Source organism: Anas platyrhynchos, chromosome 15 (assembly GCF_047663525.1).
Source record: "Anas platyrhynchos isolate ZD024472 breed Pekin duck chromosome 15, IASCAAS_PekinDuck_T2T, whole genome shotgun sequence".
Taxonomy (NCBI): Eukaryota; Metazoa; Chordata; class Aves; order Anseriformes; family Anatidae; genus Anas; species Anas platyrhynchos.
In genome coordinates, this window is record NC_092601.1 from 2,874,314 (window position 1) to 2,897,632 (window position 23,319).

General features: G+C 43.1%; 1 protein-coding gene and 1 long non-coding RNA gene across 3 annotated transcripts in view; one reads left to right on the plus strand and one right to left on the minus strand.

Annotated features, from left to right (window-relative positions):
• Positions 1-23,319, plus strand: part of LITAF (lipopolysaccharide induced TNF factor) — a 103,862-nt gene that overhangs the window by 19,416 nt on the left and 61,127 nt on the right. The window lies entirely within an intron of this gene.
• On the minus strand, positions 4,834-11,996 carry LOC139998737 (uncharacterized). The gene is made up of 2 exons (XR_011803556.1): positions 10,502-11,996; positions 4,834-7,742 (listed from the first exon to the last, which is right to left on the minus strand). It is a non-coding gene; the product is annotated as an uncharacterized lncRNA (long non-coding RNA).

Here is a 23,319-nt window from a genome sequence, read left to right on the forward strand (position 1 = left end):
ATCACAAGGGGTTGTTTTCTTGCAGGTGGGGTTGTTTTCTTATAGTTGTTTGTCTGAGTGCTTTTGACCAATAATCTTGTGTGAAACACTGTCCACCCCTGTTAAGTTCTCTATAAAAGTTAGGCTATTCGGGCAATAAAATGGAGCATGATCTGACTCTACTGGTGTCTGTCGTGCTTTCGGCCGTGCTTCCTGCAACAGGTGCACCTATTCTAATATTCACTCGTTAGAACAGAATCATTTAATGCAAAGACTGGGAAGTTCTTAATCTAGCCTAGCAAGCATTCCTTGACTTGGCTAATCAGAAAAAAAGGTTATTTTTATTATCACGGAATGACAGCATCACAGAATTTCTAGGTTAGAAGAGACCTCAAGATCATCGAGTCCAACCTCTGACCTAACACTAACAAGTCCTCCACTAAACTATATTCATTCTATATAACTACATTTCCAACAGTACTTAAATATTTTGGTCTTTCAGGTCAATTAATTTCTAAAACAAATTGACAGTTACTCATCTGCAGCTGGAGGTATATTTATAATGTGGCTGAGGGACTAGATATTTTCTTCTCCATATCTATCACGTCCTGAAAATGAGGGCAAGATCTCTGCGGGATAAGAGCTTATGAGCTCAATAAATTCTTGCTCTAGCAGTCAGTCCATATGGCAGGGAATGCACGAATCGTTCCCCTGAGACAGCAGATAGCAGAGTTTGTCAGCAAACTGTGAAGCTACTTCAAATGTCAGAATGCTGCAGCAGTGTTTCTGCACTCTCACCATTTGCCAGTGTGTTCCTACTGTGGTGTAAATGCCTGAAGTAACTAGGAAAATAAAACTAACATTCACACTTTTAAGGAAAAGGTACAGCATTGAAGAGGCTTTCAGGGTAGGGCATAACTGCATTATCTGAGCATTCCCTAGGCTCCCAACCTTAGATGCTATCGCGCTGGGGAAACTTGGTGTGCTAGCTCTAAGGAACACCACGGAGCGTGGAGTGGAGTGGAGACACCACGGCTAGGCTCTGTAATCAGGTGGGGCCTCGATTGTTCTTGTGCACAAAGCTGCACTTTTTGCCACCCTAAGCCAAAGACCTGTCATGTTTTGACAAATGCTGTACCCTAGTGTACTTTTTGCTCATTATAATATCATTATAATACCAAAACACACCTCCATCCCAAAAGCTACCCGCCTCCAAGGTGCGACCACCCCTCACTGAGCATGCGCTCTGAATTTCTCGGAGCCTATTACTTTAAACGGAGACGGGAAAACTTTACACCAATCATAACTAAGATATGCTTGACTAGAGCCACTCAAGCTCCACCTAAAAGATAGAAAATAATATAAATTGGCCCAAGAGAGAGGGGATGTTAGGGAAGATACCATCGTCAGGGGAGATACCATCCCGAGGACATACAACATCCTTAGGACCTCCTGACTCCTGGGATCAGTCGACGGGCTGAGCCTCTCTTCCCCCCCCATTGGGACGCCTTTGGGTGAGATCTGAATATTTGCTCATAAATCTCTATAGAGTCTTTGATCCTTTTAACGCGTTTATTTCTAGGCTGCGCACCTGTAACACCTGTAACACCTGTAACACCTATAACACCTATAACACCTATAACATCTGTAACATCTATAACATCTGTAACATCTGTGACATCTGTAACATCTGTAACACCTATAACACCCGTGTATTTCATGCATACTAGCTTGCTTTTGCAGACAGTCACTATCACCGGCAATCCAAAAGAACCTGATCATCTGTTGCTGTAATAAACCATACTTGATTGCATTGTGATAGCTTTCATTAATGCGACTTGGGTGAGGGTGATTATCCGTGATAATTCAGTGTTCTGAATCTAACCAGACCCCCAGACGGTTAATGCATTGTTGGTGAATGTCTGAACGGACCCCCAGGTGGTTAATACGTTTTTGGTGAATGTCTGAGTGGACCCCCAGGCGGTTATTACGTTTTTGGTGATTGTCCGAACGGACCCCCAGTTTTGGTGAATGTCCGACTGGTTCAGTACTCTGAATCCAAACGGGCCCGTGACGGTTAATCAGCTACACCCCTTTAACGCGACAGGGCTGATCGGAATAAATTCTTACAAGTGGGATATGGGCCGCAAGGTTGTAACCAACAAGCAGGTCCCCGTTACAGGTGTTGAAGGCATGGTATAGGGTATACAGGAACCTTCCATGGAAATAAATAAATTTGCAAGGTTCTATATATAAATAAAACAAACTTGGATGATACTAGCTGGGTACTAGGAAATGTGAGGTGTCAGATTTTACAAACACAGAACAGATAGGGGAGGACTCGTACTAATAAAAAGGAGGATGCTGATAGGCCCCAGGCAGTAGGACCAGATGAGGTATTGTCAGAAAATGTCCAGGGAATCCAGCCTGTGGAAAATACTACAGTGCCAACCCTCGGCAGCCCTACGAGCTCAGGTAAAGCCGAGAATGATAACATAGCTGAGAATACAATATGGGGGGGTCATGAATGCCAGCTACCAATTATTAAACAAAACAAACCCAAATGTAAAAAAACACTGTTGATTATGCTTTAGTATAAGGCCTTCATATTATGATGCTATCGGGAAACCTGGGGAGCCCTCCCGCACAAACGAGAACAATCCTCTACAATACAGTTGGGGAAAAGACATAAGGGTAACACTAACACAAGTCACTGGAGGTGGTAGGTGTGTGTGCACGGTTCCTAGTGGGAAGTGTCACCTACGTAATATCATGGAGAATGGAAAACAATCAGCCGAGTGGTTAATCCCAGCCAACAACGCTAGGTGGGTTTGTTTGTGAGTGGGCATAACTCCTTGTCTATCACTAAAACTCTTTAATGCGTCTCGTGATTTCTGTATACAGGTGATAATTATGCCAAGGATTCTATACCACCCTGAGGATTATATGTACACCCAGACACAGTGGAAAGTCATCATCTGGAAAGACGGGAACCATTCACGGCTCTGTCTTTGGCCACCCTAATAATCCTGGGAGGAGCTGGAGTGGGAACCAGGGTAGCCTCATTGGTTAAACAAAATCAAGAATTTACTTCCTTATGCATTGCTGTGGACGAGGACCTGACCCAAACTGAACAATCCATCTTGGCCCTGGAAAATCTATCAGGTCGCTTTCAGAGGTAGTGTTACAAAATCGTAGGGGATTAGATTTGGTATTTTTTACAATAGGGCGGGCTGTGTGCAGCCCTGAAAGAGGAATGCTGTGTGTATGCTGATCACACTGGAGAGGTAAGAGATACAATGGCAAGACCCAGGGAAGGACTGAAAAAAAAAAAAGGAAACGGGAGAATGAAGCCCGACAGAGCTGGTACGAATCTTGGTTCAATTATTCACCTTGGCTTACTACTTTATTATCAACAATAACAGGACCTTTGTTGTTCTTAATAATAGCACTAACTTTTGGACCATGTATTTTTAATAAATTGATTGTGATTGTAAAGGGACATTTAGAAGCGGTACATTTAATGCTCATACATGCCAGATACGAACCAATAAGTACCAACGAAGGAATCGAGGAAACATTAGTTCTTAGTAGCCAGGCATTGCCAAGATTCAATGAACAAAATGAGTAACTAAAAGAAAAAGGAGGGATTGTAATACACAATAAATGTTTGTTCATTGTCTTTTGTATTATAAAAACAAGGAGTTCTGTTTGAGGAACTGGAGTTGTGAAAACTCCCTGCTGAAGTAAGGAGCTGTATAATGCTTGGCTAGACACTATGAAAATTCTTTTGCTTAATGTAACAAAAAAGAGAACCCCCCCCCCCCCTTTCTCTCCTTCTGCATCTCAGTTGCCTCTTTTGTTTAAAGACCCTGCTGCAAAGCTCATGTAACCATCTCCTGACAAATTGCTAAACCAGTGTATCAACATCCTGCCTTCCTGTCTCACGCTGGGCCAACATGACCAAATAAAAAAAGAAGTTGAACCACAACGCTGAGGAAGACTATGGCCTTCATCTTCACAACCACCAGAGGGACAGAGACGACCCCCTAGCAACAGCGTGCGCAGTCGCAGAATATACCAGGATGTGCTGTGTAATCCTGGAATTACCAAGATATAAAAAGGGACCCTGGCAGGGGTGAGGTGCGCACCATTGGCGGAGCTGAGACTCCCCAGCCGCCCAGCGCTGTTTTGCTTGCTGTTGCTTACTCAATAAATTCCTTTCTATTATTAATGCAATGCTCTCTGAAAATTAATTATGGGGGCAACTTATAACAGTCCTGAATCAGTTTAGGGAACAGTTTTAAAATTGGATCAGCAAGGAGGTGGAAATTTTCCTGGACTCTTCAGTTGAGGTTCTCCACCTAGACCTGCCCTCTTTTTGAAAGTACCTTCTTTGGTATCTCCTTTTTCTGTTGGTGATGTGCTGTTTATGAACAGTTTTCTCTGGGCTAAAGAGTTAACACTACCAATTAACACTACCAATGCAGCAATTAATGCACATATGCGATGCTTGAATCGAGGGCAAACAATCAGCAGAGAGAGACTACAAAGAGGTAGGTGTCGCGTTAAAGGGGTGTAGCTGATTAACCGTCACGGGCCCGTTTGGATTCAGAGTACTGAACCAGTCGGACATTCACCAAAACTGGGGGTCCGTTCGGACAATCACCAAAAACGTAATAACCGCCTGGGGGTCCACACAGACATTCACCAAAAACGTATTAACCACCTGGGGGTCCGTTCAGACATTCACCAACAATGCATTAACCGTCTGGGGGTCTGGTTAGATTCAGAACACTGAATTATCACGGATAATCACCCTCACCCAAGTCGCATTAATGAAAGCTATCACAATGCAATCAAGTATGGTTTATTACAGCAACAGATGATCAGGTTCTTTTGGATTGCCGGTGATAGTGACTGTCTGCAAAAGCAAGCTAGTATGCATGAAATACACGGGTGTTATAGGTGTTACAGATGTTACAGATGTCACAGATGTTACAGATGTTATAGATGTTATAGATGTTACAGATGTTATAGGTGTTATAGGTGTTATAGGTGTTACAGGTGTTACAGGTGTTACAGGTGCGCAGCCTAGAAATAAACGCGTTAAAAGGATCAAAGACTCTATAGAGATTTATGAGCAAATATTCAGATCTCACCCAAAGGCGTCCCAATGGGGGGGGAAGAGAGGCTCAGCCCGTCGACTGATCCCAGGAGTCAGGAGGTCCTAAGGATGTTGTATGTCCTCGGGATGGTATCTCCCCTGACGATGGTATCTTCCCTAACATCCCCTCTCTCTTGGGCCAATTTATATTATTTTCTATCTTTTAGGTGGAGCTTGAGTGGCTCTAGTCAAGCATATCTTAGTTATGATTGGTGTAAAGTTTTCCCGTCTCCGTTTAAAGTAATAGGCTCCGAGAAATTCAGAGCGCATGCTCAGTGAGGGGTGGTCGCACCTTGGAGGCGGGTAGCTTTTGGGATGGAGGTGTGTTTTGGTATTATAATGATATTATAATGAGCAAAAAGTACACTAGGGTACAGCATTTGTCAAAACATGACAGGTCTTTGGCTTAGGGTGGCAAAAAGTGCAGCTTTGTGCACAAGAACAATCGAGGCCCCACCTGATTACAGAGCCTAGCCGTGGTGTCTCCACTCCACTCCACGCTCCGTGGTGTTCCTTAGAGCTAGCACACCAAGTTTCCCCAGAGCGATAGCATCTATGGTTGGGAGCCTAGGGAATGCTCAGATAATGCAGTTATGCCCTACCCTGAAAGCCTCTTCAATGCTGTACCTTTTCCTTAAAAGTGTGAATGTTAGTTTTATTTTCCTAGTTACTTCAGGCATTTACACCACATAATCCACCCCGTGACTATAGTCACTCAAGCTTCACGACAGTTGGAATATGTCAGGGACATCACATACATTCTCGGATTGAGGTTTACCGAGTGTATGTACATTGTGTAGTGATGCTAAACGTTTCATCATAAACCAGAGTTTAGCATACAAACTAATTGTCAGTATAAAACATAATACAGTATTAGCAGAACAATAACAGGGTGAAGCATCTTGTTGAAGATTCCCTTGGCAGCTGGCGATCATCCAAACAAAGTGTCCCACCAACGGTGTCTCTCATCTCTCTTCACTCTTTCCATTACTCGATGTATTTCTTGTGCATCATGGTGGACAGTAATCAGAGTCTTTTGTCCATTTTCTCGGACTTGTGTCATCAGCTGCTTCAGGTCCTCATGTACCAGCAATTTCTTCACCAAGGTGAGGTTCATTCCAATAGGAGTAGGCAGCAGTTCATGAAGCAGAATATAATTAGATGCAATAAGTTGATAAGAAGTGACAGGAACTGAGTATTTAAAATCACATCCTAGAATTTTGGTAAAATTGCAAACACAAACATTAGAGTGATTACTGGTATCTACAACTATAGAATCACAATGAGTTCTCATACAAACACAACCTTTCCCAATATATATAAGTACAATTTCAAGGGTTTCATTAGGATGTATCTCAAAGTGGCAAATATTTTGCTCAGTGTCAAGACAAATGTCTTGAGATTCCAGCGTATTACTTTATGCATTTACATCAATTGTTTGCCACTTTCCTCCCTTTTGATGGGCCCATACTTTATGCTCTTTAGGATAAAGTGTAGTTCCATTATGATTGAGTCCTAATGCAATGATTGGATATACATTGTATACGGTGGCATTACTTATAGTAAGTATAAAGGCAACAATTTGATCATTTTAATGGGTAAAGTTGACTAATTGCCACCAAGCTTGAAATTCTTTTTCAAATTCTGAAGCATTATCCCAAATCAATTTTCAAATTTCAGTGGGCAAAGTTCCTCCTTCTCCCTCTCTAATAATAGCTGCTGCTACAGATTGTATCCATAACTGTGCTTGGATACAGCTCAAGGCAAGGGAGGTATTGCCTTGGGCTTTTCCAAGGGTATTTACAATTAATTGATGATCATTTTCCTCAAGCCAATAAGGATGATTTTATTGGTTGTTCCAATTTCCTTAGGTCATCTGTAGTAGCAGTTATTCTACTCATTAAGACCTCAGCATCAATGTTTTTTAATATACCTAATCCTGTTCCCAATAACCTAGTTGCATCCTGTGGCCCTTTTTTAGGGACCAACTAGGGTTAAAGACAATTTGTTGTTGTCCCACATTTTTAATTATGTAAGGACCTGTGTTGAAGATGGAAGGAGTTAGACCAATGGGAGGCTGAGTCGGTTCATTTTCAAATATCTGCAGGGGCAGAGGCTTCTTATCCTTTGACCATGAATTCAAATAGTAATTCTGTGCCTCTGTAACCCCAAAGACAGCACACAATTATAAGTTTGGTGAAAGTAAAATTGTACCAGCAATCAAAATTTGGTTCAGTTATTTTAGTTATTTGGCAACCAATTTGTATTGTTTGTCCAGACATGGCTTAAAGTTCAGCCATTCTTAGAGAATCATTACAACTCCATTCATCTTTTGAAAATATTTTGTTTCCATGTAGAACTAAAGTAGAGAGATTTAGGTCCTTTCTGTTTTGAGATGTTCCAGTGACTGTGCTATACTGTGACAATACATGGTTAAATGCCACGGTGAAACACCTCAGCTCCATGCACAGCCACAGTAGCTAAGTTTCCTTTAAGGTCTGTAATTGCATCAAGGTCAGGGTAAAGCATAGCATCATTAATCCAAACTGTTGATTCGTCATCTTCCAGCTGTCCATATACAGTTCGCTCAGGGTTCCTGTGAACACAAAAGAAAATAAAATATGCTCGGTTGTATTCAACCGGCAGGGTTAGAAAGAGGGTGAAATAGCAATCTTTGATTTCCCATGCGTAGAAATATTTGGGAGTAGTTAGCACTATTGCTACTGTTAGAAACACAGAGGGCTTTCACTATCTCTGCCATGTTTGGAACTGCGGCAGTCAAAGGTGTAGTGTTAGCGTTCAGCTGTCTGTAATCCACTGTAAAATGCCATTGCCTGGTTGGTTTCTTTACCGGCCACACTGGTGAATTGTAAGGTGAATTGGTCCTTTTAATAATGTCTCTTTTTTCCAATTCTGTTACCACCCCGTCAATCCCCATAAGTGCTGCTGCTGACAACAGATATTGCCGATCATTAATGATTTTAGCAGGGGATGAGGGTATGGATGTTTGTAACAGACTCAGTCTCATGGTGCCTGAAACCCTTTGATGTGTCGCGAAACTCCACACAGTTCCATCAGGGAGTTTTCACATACAACCATGCAGTATGTCAAATCCTAAAATATTAGTATATGCAGCACCAACTAATACTTCTACCCTGGTTAATTTTTGTTCCTCTGGCAACCAGAGTGAAATTTTTGCAGTGGGGCATTGTTTTTCCACACCATTGATTCCCGTGAATTTAACCCTGCGTTGACCAGGTGTTATGCTCAGGGTTTGTGCTGTTGCATGTGTAATTACTGACATTTGGGTCCTGGTTTCAATAAGAAAATTTACCAATATTTTTGGGGGTTCAACAGGAATGGCAATGATAGGGTCAATATGTTCATTAGAGAGCCATTGAATTGTTAATACCTGCCGAGCAGGGTGGCTCATTGCCCTCCCCGGGGATAAGAGTTTTTTTGCTGACACAACTCGCCTCGTTCCCTATTAGGTTTCAATCTCTCTTTGAATTTGGGATATCTGGGATTTTTAGTGTGGATTTGGCGGACTCGCCGAGAGTGGTCTTGGGATTTAATACTGGATGAATTAATCCAGCCCATTCGGTGTCCGTACTTATCTATGTCTTGTACCAATTCACTCCAGGTGGGAATAGGGGAGTTAGGATTTTGCCTACAACCACTATCATCATCCCTACAAGCAGCTAGTATATGATCTTGGGTGTTTGCTACAAACATCTTAAGACAATCAGGGAGTCCACGGATGAGAGGGGTTAACCGAATTGGATCAATAGGAGCTAACATCGGGGATTTCCTAAATTCATCTCTTTCATATATCGCCTGAATGCAGGCTGCTTTCTGTACTGCTACAGCCAGGTCAGCTCCTGGTATGGTGGTTAAAGATACTCCAGGTCTCCAAAAGCCTCCTACCTCTTCCTCACTCAACATCATTCGATCTCCTCCTTTAAGAGAAACTCGACACACATACTCAACTTCTGATTCCCCTGATCGCCTTGAGAACTTCTCCTGTATTTTAACCAACTCTGCTGGTGGCAATGGAATCGTTCGCACAGTAGTGCGAATTTCATCATTATCATCAACAGTAGTCTCAGTCTTAACCAAAGGTCTCAAGGAAATGGATTGGGGTTCAGAATCAGAAATCTCTTCAACGCCATCATCACTGTCAGACCAGAAATCACTGTCCCAGCTTTCAGGTTCTGCACTATGCAGCACTCCACGAATCTGCTTGACCGGAGCACAAGGCTGTACTTTATTTAACAGATGACTAACCCTCTCCAGCATTTGTTTAAGATGATTATTCTCACTCACAAGTTTATCATTTTCAGTCACAAGTTTGTCATTCTCAATGGAAAGTTTATTATTTTCATCCAAAAGTTTATCCACTCTGATTCCTAATGTTTTTCCCGTCTCCCTTTCAAAGGCCAATGATGACTTCAATATTTCATTCTCTGATTTCAAAGCTGTATGTTCCGCATCAGAGATCAATTTGGGAGCAGGAGTTTCCTTAGCTTTTTGCCGAGCACAAGACAAACAATCTCCTAACACAGCATAAATCGCACCTTTACCCTTTCTTTGACCAATCTTTCGTGAAGCCTGACACGGCTCAATGTGCTCTACCACTTTCTCCTCATCTTTCCAAAACTTTTGGGAAAACTCCTTCCCTGCCTGGGAAGGGGCACATTTATATTTTTGCAGTAGTTTATCCATAGCAATCCTGCCGACTACGCCAATTTTACTGTCGCGTTAAAGGGGTGTAGCTGATTAACCGTCACGGGCCCGTTTGGATTCAGAGTACTGAACCAGTCGGACATTCACCAAAACTGGGGGTCCGTTCGGACAATCACCAAAAACGTAATAACCGCCTGGGGGTCCACTCAGACATTCACCAAAAACGTATTAACCACCTGGGGGTCCGTTCAGACATTCACCAACAATGCATTAACCGTCTGGGGGTCTGGTTAGATTCAGAACACTGAATTATCACGGATAATCACCCTCACCCAAGTCGCATTAATGAAAGCTATCACAATGCAATCAAGTATGGTTTATTACAGCAACAGATAATCAGGTTCTTTTGGATTGCCGGTGATAGTGACTGTCTGCAAAAGCAAGCTAGTATGCATGAAATACACGGGTGTTATAGGTGTTACAGATGTTACAGATGTCACAGATGTTACAGATGTTATAGATGTTATAGATGTTACAGATGTTATAGGTGTTATAGGTGTTATAGGTGTTACAGGTGTTACAGGTGTTACAGGTGCGCAGCCTAGAAATAAACGCGTTAAAAGGATCAAAGACTCTATAGAGATTTATGAGCAAATATTCAGATCTCACCCAAAGGCGTCCCAATGGGGGGGGAAGAGAGGCTCAGCCCGTCGACTGATCCCAGGAGTCAGGAGGTCCTAAGGATGTTGTATGTCCTCGGGATGGTATCTCCCCTGACGATGGTATCTTCCCTAACATCCCCTCTCTCTTGGGCCAATTTATATTATTTTCTATCTTTTAGGTGGAGCTTGAGTGGCTCTAGTCAAGCATATCTTAGTTATGATTGGTGTAAAGTTTTCCCGTCTCCGTTTAAAGTAATAGGCTCCGAGAAATTCAGAGCGCATGCTCAGTGAGGGGTGGTCGCACCTTGGAGGCGGGTAGCTTTTGGGATGGAGGTGTGTTTTGGTATTATAATGATATTATAATGAGCAAAAAGTACACTAGGGTACAGCATTTGTCAAAACATGACAGGTCTTTGGCTTAGGGTGGCAAAAAGTGCAGCTTTGTGCACAAGAACAATCGAGGCCCCACCTGATTACAGAGCCTAGCCGTGGTGTCTCCACTCCACTCCACGCTCCGTGGTGTTCCTTAGAGCTAGCACACCAAGTTTCCCCAGCGCGATAGCATCTAAGGTTGGGAGCCTAGGGAATGCTCAGATAATGCAGTTATGCCCTACCCTGAAAGCCTCTTCAATGCTGTACCTTTTCCTTAAAAGTGTGAATGTTAGTTTTATTTTCCTAGTTACTTCAGGCATTTACACCACAAGCCCCGAGTGTCCAGTCCGTAGCAATGGTTTCACACCCCCAGTATGCACAATAATACATGTTCGGGTAATTACAGTACCCCTTTCCTGTGTTAGAACTTGGGCAGAAATAAAATCCTGATCAGTTAAAGCATGGCTGCACTGACACCAGGTCACATAATGTGATGCAGAAACTGGGGGCACCTGCTGTCGTTGTTTGCTGGATGACGAATTGATCCTTCCATCTGATCAAGCTCCATTTAAAAGGCTGATGGGGATGCGCAGACCCATAGCTGACCAAAACGATGATACTGACTCCCATGTATCGTAGGAGGTGGTCAGAGCCCATCTAAATTGTCGGCCCCTCAGTCCCCCACCGTTTTCACTTCTCTGCCTCGCTTGTCTGTTCGGTTGCAGCGAACTACAAGGTATCGGTTCTTCTTGGCAGCAGCAGTGTTCTTCAGGGGAACCTACTAGGGAGCCTTTGAAACAGGGCCTCCTCCCCTTCCCACGATACACAGATAATATACAATACTTATCGAGTCCGTTTTAGTGTCAGCTCCAAGTTGTCAGGGCCTGGAGCTGCCTCCCATTTACCTTCCCGGATTGGTCCTTTCACATGGCTGGCATGTGTCCATCTTTTCTCCGCAGTTCGAATAGCCATTTCTGTGGTAAGCAAAACAACATAGGGGCCTTCCCCATCGTGGTGTTAAAGCAGTCTCTTTCCAAGTCTTAATTAGAATTGAGGGTGATCAAGTGGCAATTCCAAGTCATAGGGCATACCATATAGAATTTCAAAAGGAGAAATTCCTACATCAGTTCTGGGCTGTGTCCATATGTTTAACAGTGCAAGGGGTAAGCATTTTACCCAAGAAGCCTTAGTTTCCAGCACAAGTTTTGTTAGTTATTTCTTAATTTCACCATTCATTCGCTCTACGTTTCCAGAAGAGGAGGGGTGCCAGGGACTGTGAAAATCCCACTCAATCTCTAAGGCCTGCTTTAATCCTTGCAATAAAGCTTTACACCCATTCAGTCACGTGGTCAATTAGGACAAACAAGTAACTCAGTAAAGTTTACCTGTATACTTTGGAAAGGTCAAACCCCTGGCTCCCGTTCCCCTCTAGATGGGTTACAGAAGACCTTTCTATTTACCTTTTGACATATGGTACATCCTCTACATATGTGCTTCCCTAAAGTGTATATTCCTACACAGACATACTTTCTTAGCACAACATCACACATTGCTTGCACCTCCCAATGACTCTTCTGATGTAAAACAGTTAATATTTGCCTCATTATCACTTTATTCAGCATTTCTCTCCCATCAGGGAGTATCGATTTTCCTTAAAAGGATCCACATATTTGTAACATTAATACCTCCTTGTGAGGTTGTAATTGCTCCAAAATCTTTTTTAGAATTTACCCAAATAGATAGGTGGCCCTGTAAACCCCTGAGGTAAAATTGTCCACCTATATTGTTGCTTCCGCCCCCATTTCAGGGTCTTTCCAGTCAGAGGTGAATATACATGTATGTTTGCTCTCAGGGCCAGAGAGCACTCCATTAATAACACTGTTATTCCAGTCTAACAATTTACTAGTTGAATGCCCAATCTAATCATCAAATCCCTTCTTAACAAGTTAGTCCCTGCCTTGGGTACATTCAATAATTACCCAGTGATCATTTTATCCCCTAGTCTCAGCTTGGTATCCCCCCAAAGTGGCACTGTTATCCCAGCCCCTTCTGCCCCCATCACTTTTTAGGGTTTCATTAGTTAATTTAATCCCTGATACTTTACAAGTCAGTAATGACCTAGCTGTTCCCCAGTGTATTGGGTTTGATGGCAAGGTTCGGGGGGTGTGAGAGGTGTGGGGGTGGGAAACTGCAGTGGCAGCCCCCGTGAGAAAAACCCAGAAGCCTCCCCGTGGCAGATAAGGGACAATTTCATCTGGCCCCAAAGGGGCCCACTGCTGCCCAGAGCCTAGCCATAGCAACACAATCCATGCCTCTGTGAGAGCACATCCACAAAAACAAACAAACAAAGAAACAAACAAAAACCTGCTGCTCAACAGCAGTTGGGAGAGCGAGAACCCCCCCCCCCCCTCCCCGCAGACACCAAAGTCAGTGCAGAAGGAGGGGGAGGAGGCGTTCCAGGCGCTGGAGCCAAAGCCCCCCTGCGGCCGCTGGAGAGGTCCCTGGTGGAGCAGGCTGTTCCCCCCTCCTGTCCCCCTCCCCGATGCTTGGGAAACTGACCAAACACCACAGCAAATATGCAAATATACCAAAACTTCTAGACTGTTACTTAGATAATGCCTACATCCCCTTTCCCTGCTCATTCAACTTCAAACAGCTCTGTTAAATACTACATGCCACACCTTTAACACCTTCAGCAATCCTTTTAACACTTCCTTTATCTTTCTCCAGCCTGTACTTTTCTAATACCAGCACCAAAGGCTCAGTCAGGGTCCAACTTAATTCCATACCTTTTCCCTCCAACATACTGAAACAACATATCAATATAGCATATTTCAACCCATTTTCCTTCTTTCTTCCTTCTTCCACTCCAGATATTCCTATTCCAAGTGGCCAGCCTGGCCACACTTAAAACATCTTATCTGCCTGTCTCTGCTAGGACTCGGGCCACAACACAGGCAGCCTTCTTTGCCTGCCATTCCTTCATCTCTCTTCCTCTCCTTTCCATCCTGGCCCTGACTCCCCCTGAAGATTTTCTTCCTCTTTCTCCAACCCTCTGCCTCACTACCCGCTGCACTGTCAATACCATTAGTTTCGCTCTCTCTTTTTGTTTTTCCTTCTTATCTCCCCTCTGGACACACACCTCCAGGGCCTCCCGCAGGAGGGTCCCCCAGTGACTGTTCACTACATCCCTCCACCTTCTGAAGCATTTTCTGCATATTTTGCCAGGCTTTAATCACACAATGAACTTTCAAGAGCCCTTGGGATACTGGGTCCTCAGGTCTCATCCCCAAGTACTTTCTCATTCTGACCCCAAGTCTCTCATATGATTTCTGCGTCGCACACTATTATTATTCCAGCCAGAATTGGCAAGTGGGTATTTCTGCCCTGCTGGTATTACCCCTGGTCCTGGAGGATGAGCTCTTTCCCATTCTTGTATAGCAGCTCTCCTCCTGATCATTCCCATTTCTTTCCCTGTAAACAACATACTTATAGACATAATTCCCTCCCCCAAGAGTATAAATTAGGTCGTAGGAACTGGTCTAATTGTTCAACTAGGCTGTTGGGGTCCTCGAGTAAAGACTTCCTCTCCTTCTTAAAAGTCCTAACCTCTCTGCTGGTAAGGAGGAGGGGGTAGTTCACCTAAGAGGATACACAGTTAGTGTTAGTACTGTTAGTATCAGGGAAGGCAAAATTCTCAATATATCTTCTACCTTGTTCTAATTCTTGCCGGAGCCTAGGGTACGATACTTTTTTAGGGACAGTGTTAATTACAGTCCCTGTCTCCCTTCCTGGAGTGACTGCTGCTGCCACCAGTTCAATATTAAGATTATAGGGAGCATAATTTGGCTCCTTCTTTGAAAAAGGAATCTTCTTGTTTACACATAAATTTAAAGCCTGAATTTTCATCAGACCCATATTTTGGCCAAAATGCTGCTGTTTCCTTAATTGGTTCTTTTGTCCAGACTGATACACAATATTTAACCTTTTAAGAATTATTTTTCTTTTACAATCCCTCTAATTTTGGGATTATGTTTCCAATTTCTTATCATTCCTCAGGAAGAACTATTAGTAGGCACTCCCCCAGGGATATCTCCCTGTCCCCTGGAACTCATATTTTCCCATTTTTCCTAACCCTCGCCAGTATGCGCTACAGAAATTTCCCTTCTGCAGTGTATCACACACCAACGTACTGAAAGATGGGGGTGTACCGCCAAGCACTTCCCCGTGCCAGCGTTACCGCACACCTGAGTTTACCAGATTCCCTGGTGTACTTCCAAGCACTTCCCCGTGCAAGGATTACCGTACACCAGCTCACCCGACCCCCAAGGCAATACTTAATATTTCTTACCTTGGTCTGTGCACAGAGTTACCGGATCGATTCTTAAAAACCCGGAGTGCCTACCTTCTTCCTTTCCCCACTACTTCACGGATCCTGCCTCTTTAACCTGTCTCAGGCCCTCTGTCAGCTTTCCACGGGACTGCCACCGTTGATGCACAGGACTGCTGAAATCAGCGGGGCATGCCTTCCTGCTGCTGCGGCGGTGGGGCTCCCCAGTAGGTGACTAGATCCCAGACGAGCCCCCAAATTGTGAGAAACACTCCGTAGCCAATAACTTAGGCTCAGGCGAGGATCTCAGTGAAGTAACGGTGCACATTAAGTAAGTGAAGTAACTGGTGCACGCTTCGTTGGGTTAGAAACTGGCTGGATGGCCGGGCCCAAAGAGTCGTGGTAAATGGAGTCAAGTCCAGTTGGAGGCCGGTCACTAGTAGCGTTCCCCAGGGCTCGGTGCTGGGGCCGGTCCTCTTTAATATCTTCATCAATGATCTGGACGAGGGCATTGAGTGCACCCTCAGTAAGTTCGCAGATGACACCAAGTTGGGTGCGTGTGTCGATCTGCTCGAGGGTAGGAAGGCTCTGCAGGAGGATCTGGATAGGCTGCACCGATGGGCAGAGGTCAACTGCATGAAGTTCAACAAGGCCAAGTGCCGACTCCTGCACCTGGGGCGCAATAACCCCAAGCAGAGCTACAGGCTGGGAGATGAGTGTATGGAGAGCTGCCAGGCAGAGAAGGATCTGGGAGTGATGGTGGACAGTCGGCTGAATATGAGCCAGCAGTGTGCTCAGGTGGCCAAGAAGGCCAACGGCATCCTGGCTTGTATGAGAAACAGTGTGACCAGCAGGGCTAGGGAGGTGATCGTCCCCCTGTACTCGGCTCTGGTGAGGCCGCACCTCGAGTACTGTGTTCAGTTTTGGGCCCCTTGCTACAAGAAGGACATCGAAGTGCTTGAGCGGGTCCAGAGAAGGGCGACGAAGCTGGTGAGGGGCCTGGAGAACAAGTCCTACGAGGAGCGGCTGAAGGAGCTGGGCTTGTTCAGACTGGAGAAGAGGAGGCTCAGGGACGACCTTATCGCTCTCTACAGATACCTTAAAGGAGGCTGTAGTGAGGTGGGGGTTGGCCTGTTCTCCCACGTGCCTGGTGACAGGACGAGGGGGAATGGGCTAAAGTTGCACCAGGGGAGTTTTAGGTTAGATGTTAGGAAGAACTTCTTTACTGAAAGGGTTGTAAGGCACTGGAACAGGCTGCCCAGGGAGGTGGTGGAGTCACCGTCCCTGGAAGTCTTCAAAAGACGTTTAGATGTAGAGCTTAGGGACATGGTGTAGTGGAAGACTTGTTAGTGTTAGGTTAGAGGTTGGACTTGATGATCTTGAGGTCTCTTCCAACCTAGAAATTCTGTGATTCTGTGATTCTGTAATTTTTTTTCCTCATCTTTTTATTATTTTCCAAACTGAACATACTGGATCCAGCAGAGGTAAAAGGAGTACTTCATTCTTTAGCTGACTGATGCCCTCACATCGCAGTGTCACAGCACACTGAGTCTGGATCCTTTTCTCTCCACGATCTTTCATTTAGAAACCAGGATTTCAACACTTCTTCCACCACTGAAACGTAGATGTGGGCATGATGAGACAAATTCTGCCTGATCACACCAGCATAAATCAGGGTCTGGTAGTGTTAATGGCATTAACCCTCTTTTTTTTAGTGATAGCAATATTATCTTTCATAGTCTTTCCTCAAGAGTATTACAAGGCAGATCTGGACTTACTTGGAAGAAATATCCATTGCACTTAATTTCTATATGCACCTTCAGATTCTTTGGCAGAAAGAAGGCATGGAGAAAGAGGACAGCAATAAGTCCAGAAGAAACAGGACCACTTTCAAAAACAGCTCAGTGAGACCATTAAACTATTCTACTTTATCTCCAAAAAGCATGTCAAAATTGGGAGAGAAAAAAAAAAAAAAAAAAAGTGATTAAACATAGTGATTAAACATATATCGTACTATTTTCATTCCTCATCTGAGAAATTATATCTTCTATTGGGCCATGAGGGAATCTGAAGAAAAAGCCTCTTTCATGCTGCCAAGATCCTAATTAGCTGCATTCCCAGCTTTCTGAATGAGGAAGGAGACTCCTTTCCCATAGAAAACACTGGGGAGTGGAGGGGCAGCCGGGATGATGCAGCAGTGGTGGGTCTGTGTGAGCTGAGTGGGGAACTCAGAAGGCAGCGGCAAAGGAACATTGTTTCCCTCACAAAAGAGGCAGTTATGATCACAAATGACTTACAAGCAAGGATTAGACATCCCTGCACCCAATGTACAATACGCCATTCATTCCTCTTGAAAAAATGAACTTATTTCATCCAGACATGAAACAAAAACTAAATTCCCTACAAGAAAGGATAAGTTCAGTGTATGCCAAAGCCGACATCATTGTACTGCTGATAACAAGCCTTGAATATCAAAAGGGACACAACTTTCATTTGTTATCATTTGCAGAAGCATTTTACTTTCTATATAGAGTGGTAAACAGGATTTTATTTCCACACAGACACACATAGAGACTGGCATGCTGTTAATGAAACTCCACAGAGAACAAGCCAAACACCACAGAAATCATTAGGGCCTGTCACTTCTACAGTTATATCTCTGCTTTGTAGAGCACTCCCTCAACTGTATAAAATACAGCCCTAGAAAGAAGAGTTGAGAAATAACATCCCTGGAAATTATAAATGAACAAGCGCTCTTGTCTTACTGGTTTTTATGAATGGACTCTTTAATACATGTAAGGTAGATGTACAGCTGTTTGTAATATTACTACAGAGACAGGAGGCAGCAATACCTGTTGCTAAACCTACCCAAGAAGATCCTAAAACAAGAGGTGCCCATCAGTGTGTATGAGCTGCGATTTTCCTCCTTTCCTAATGTTCTGTAAGTGCTGGTGTTGTAACTCCTGCTGGAAAATCTGCACTGTGCAGTTCAGTGGCTAATCAGGTTTTCTTTAATAAAATTGTTTCCATTTAATGCTAATTATGTTTGCAATTGGCTGCTGACAGAGTTTCTAAGTTCTGTTAGCAAGGTAGTTCTGGACACTGGGAAACTGCACATTCAGTTCTTCTGCTTTGTGCTCCATCATACAATGGATTGCTTAATTATTTATTTTTAAATCATTCTGTGACTGTTCAGCTGAAGTTCTGTGTCACAAGCTGAAGTGGGATTGGACACCCTTTGAATATTCATGCAAGACCAAGAACTGTTTCTACGAGCAAAAAACATTTATGGAAAGTGAATTTCAAAGCAACTGCAGCATGGTGACAATCTGTGTGACCATTTAAATCATTCAAGTACCACCACGGGATTCTCAATTAAACACTAGTGCCTAAATGTACAGGTTGTGCTTGGGAAATTGGAGAGAAAGATAGAGCTATTTCAAGATTGCAGAAATTTTTGAATAAATGCAAATTCATAAAAATAAGCCTTGTTTTCACAAAAAATAATAATAAATAAATAAATAAATAAATAAACAAGGAAAATTGGGAATAGTTTATCAAATCTTTGAGTTTGTGTGCCTGAAAAACTGTAGCATGAGTTTTCCCATTACACAAGAATTGTGTGATGAAGAGACCAAATATGTCTCTCTTCCAATAAAGGTGCCTTTGGATTCAGAAGACTTTCTTATGATCTGTCCTTGAAAATATACAAAAAAAGCAGAAATTAGCTTAGAATCCTATCAAGGATTTGCTCAAAATACCAAACTCTATGCCTTCCTTACTAACCCCGGTGATACCTGTGACACTTACAGAAAACCTATGTTCAGGCTTTGGATATAAAATTAATCCTGTGCCAACAATGAAATAATCTTCCACCTTATTTTTCCAATTCAGTCTTCAGTAGGGGTTTATCACAAACATATAATTGCACATGACCAATCCTTTGAAATCAGCAAGAATGCTGAGATTTCTGTCAAATTGTTAGCTCAGCCTGTTTACTTCTGTCTTGCATACAAATTCCTGAACAAACTAGAGATTTATGTAAGAGTCTCAAATTTTGCTATTAAGATACTGAATGTCCTGTGACTAATTTAAAACATTTGTTTGTTCCCAATAATTACAAAGGTACCACTTCTTTCCTCTGCAAATCCTGGGATTAATTTTGCCCTCGTCTGAATCTATTCACTTTCCACTTGCCTAGATGCACTTGGAACTGTAAGGGTCTTGTTTTGCTCCACAGAGATCAATGCTAACACAGCAATTTCGTTCAGTAACAATGTATGCTAAAATAGGCCCCCAATCTTCTGTACTTAATCAGAGAGAGAGACTAGGAAGTGGGGTCTTGCAGCTCCTGGCTAACTATCCCTGTACAAATTCCTGCATTGCTGCCCAGGTCATACCAGCTGCTATACTGGGAGGAGTATTAGCACAAATAGCAAAGATGTTGCTAGACACAGCGTTACGGAATTTCTTCAAAATACTTTGAATACTTTTGAATTTCTTCAAAATACTTTGAAGAAATTGCTGACAAACTCATACTCCCTGTACTTCGCTGTTGGACGTACTTATATGTCATCCTACACTTATGGGTTGTTGGTGGTGTGGTTTTGTTTTGTTTTGTTTATTTTCTTGCCATGCAAGAAGTTTTAGAAGCTTTTTACTAAGTGCAGGTGAAGCTGACAGAGTGCCTGTTGGAAGGAGAAAAGCCCTCACAAAATCAAACCCATCAAAAATGTAGAACAGAATGCTAATGCAATCTTGAAGAGAGGAACAAAGTCAGCACAGATGCTTTTACACAGCACTAGCTGATAGTTTCTTGCACTTTGGTTTAAATCATTGCCATGGAATTACTTAGGATTCCTTCTCTTGTGAAGAAAGCCAAATACTCAGTTATAGCCAGTTGCTACTGGAAAGATGGAGGTAAAGACACTGCCCTTCTTTCAGCATCCCCAAAATAGCGAAGACCTAAGTAGTGCATCACGGTAGGCCCAGAGAAACAGTGGTACCTGACCTGATGATGCTCCCCAGGTCTCCTAGCAGTGCCTGCAAATTATAACCTGGAAGGATTAAGGGAGGGCTCCTGCAGTTCCTAGGGAACAGGTTACTGCATTTTTGAATGATCACCATTTATTTAAACAAAGTTAAAGGAAGAGGGAGTAGAACTAGTTGATGTTGAGGTTCATTAAAAGTATACTGTGAAAAAACTCTTAAGTCGATGGCATAGGAACTCCATTTTAACTTGTCGTGTAGAGAAACTGATACCAGATAGCAAAATACTGGAGAAATATCCCAGGACTACATAGAGACATAAAAGTAGGAGCATTAAAAAAAAAAAAAAAAAAAAAAAAAAAAAAAAAAAAAAGAAAAACAAAAGTCTACACTGCATAAGCTGCTCTGCCATGCCACTAGTTACGTAGAGGTGATCTTTCAGCTCAAGAAATTCATGCTGTAAAATCTAGAAATTCTGAACAGTTGTTATAGGTTATAGGAGTTATCACAAAAGCCTTTTCAATTAAGTCATGAAGCATGTAGACAGACAGCAGTTGATTTGGACTGATGCAGTGCAAAACCAGTATTTTCATCTGCCTGTACACAAAAGGTGAATCTATTCCTTCATCTGTTGTCTCTTCTCTATCATGAAAGAGTTAAATAAGATAACCATTTGACACTTTTTAAGAAAACACAAGAGCCCAGCAATTACCTTCAGCATTTGCGGAGTTAAAGTTGAACACAGGACCCTAAAAGATTAAGAAAAATTAAAAGGAAAAAGAAATAGAGAAAAATTAACTCCTCTTTGGGTTTATGACAATTTCTTCCAAAGCAGTAACGTGACTCACTGATAAGAGAAGGCAGAAGAAAGCACAGCTGACATTCTGCTAGGAATTATGGGGTGGATCTCCATCACTGCAGGCTCACGCTTATTTAGCCATGCTACGCTGAGCATTCACACGTGAAAAAGGGAGACATGCACCTGCTGAAGAGCTTGCAGAGCTGAACTGCTGCAAAGCACTGCCAGGGCAGCTTTAGTTCAAGAAGAGTCTCTCTTCTTGCCTTCCTGCGCGTGCAGACCTTCAGCTTTATACCAGTTCTGTTTCAGTCAGGGAAGCAGACAGGGTACACTGCACATACGAGCTCAGCCAACCCAACCCCTACCAGGTTCACTCAGCACAAAAGCCTCTGGAAACTCTGGGTTTTGTATCTCCATTCCTCCCCACCAGCCACTGGCTGGAAGTACCAAACAGAGAAAGTCATAGTTTTGCACCACCATTCTTACACCGCATGGCTCTCAGGCAGAAAGTGCTGAGCACCCAGCTCTGCTGTCCCCCTTCCCCTGCCTGTCAAGACAATTTTTGGCATACTAACGAGCCCTTTCTGCCTTCTGGCCCTTCCCCTACCCGCTCACACAGGATCTGCTTTCCCAGTAACAATAAACACATTCTTGTGCTTCTTTTGTAATAAAAATCTAATTTTGGTGTATTCATCCAGTGATCACTAAACCCTTAAGAGTCTGTAGAGATTTCAGCAGAAGAGTGCATTTGTAACAGAGGCTGTTTATTTTCCATTTAAATTTGTGCATTTATTTTGTCTACAGCAGTCTGAGCACAACACAATGGCCCTAAATTCACTGACTACTTTGAAAGCTAAAGCTTCTTTCCACTGGGATGACAAAAGCCTCATTTCCAGAGCAAGTTTAATGCCCTCCGTGGCCTGAAGAAGAGCTGCTTGCATTTCCTTGTGCATGCCATAAAGGCCACACCCTGAAGGGGTTCAAAATGCAGAACATGGCCAAGGAAGTTGGTTTGACTGTTTCCCACTTGGGTTCCCTCCCAGAGCACCAGTATTGCAGCCACTCACACTGTATATGTGGTAGTTCTTCCCCAGTTCCAGTCCTAGGCCCCTCTGTAAGGATCCCAGGTGTGAAATAAGAGAGATTTCTCTCTTTCCTTGACTCTGACAGGTGGGCCCTCAGGATACAGGGCCTGGCTGACAGCCGGGGCCTACTGGTGGCAGGGGTCTCAAGGTCTGACATCGCCGTACGCACTTAACTCAGGCAAGACCCTGGGGCTCATTCTACAGTGCAAAGTCTGCCAGCTCTATAGTTACAAGCGAAGGAAGTTGCTTTGTTTAAAAACAAATAATAAAGCACAGAAGTTCTAACATTATGTGCACACAAACGTGCTCAGGTCTGTAGTTAAAGCAGCAAAACAGTCTCTGCCAATGTGTAAGTGTTGAAGACTCACAGTTTCCACTACAGCTACTTAATTTCCACTGTCTGTTTAACAGAGAAATAACATTTGATGGAGACTAGGAGCACTCATACTACAAATAATAGTTTGGATATGCTGGCTATACTACATTCATTTTCATTGACAGCACATGAATTCTTATATAATAAAATAAATGCTAATTTATGTACCAAAAGATGTAACATGTTTGTATCACATTTTAAAGATAAATACAGAATCTACTAGTCAAGAAGTCCAATATTGAGTCAAAAAGTACCTGAAATAACATGGAACTCCAGTGCTAAATGCTACTATTATTACTTTGCTTTCCTTCTCTCAAGATATCTGAGCCAGAACTGATCACAGGAATCCTTGTGACTTTTAGCATTAAGTCACAGCTTTATTCAGAGAAATCACATCTTTGATCTGCGCACATGAGATGACCACAGGGTACCAGTGGTTTTTCTGATACGGCATAATGGAGGGGACGTGTTACAACAGCGAGTGCCACCTGAAGTAACACAAATAGGTCTGTGAATCTCTCCTCCGCTGCTCTTTGCTCAGGAACTGCTTTCCACTGATGCCTCTTCTCAGTCAGGATATAACAGTGAAGGACTTGCTCCCGGGTGTGCCATCAGCTTGCAGCAAGACATGTGGGCGAATAGACCAACCCCACAGGAATTGCAGACTTCAGTAATCACATTTAGACAATGTTTATTCAAGTATAAGTAAGGGCTGAGGTAAAATCAAACTAGAAAACAAATCTGATTGGTATTCTGGTGGCATTCATTTCATAACAGTAATCTCATTAATCTAACACTGGCAGAACATCAGATCTGGTTTTGTCTGAGGAGTGCCACCTTTGAGAGCCACTTTAGCTTACAAACTGATTTTCAA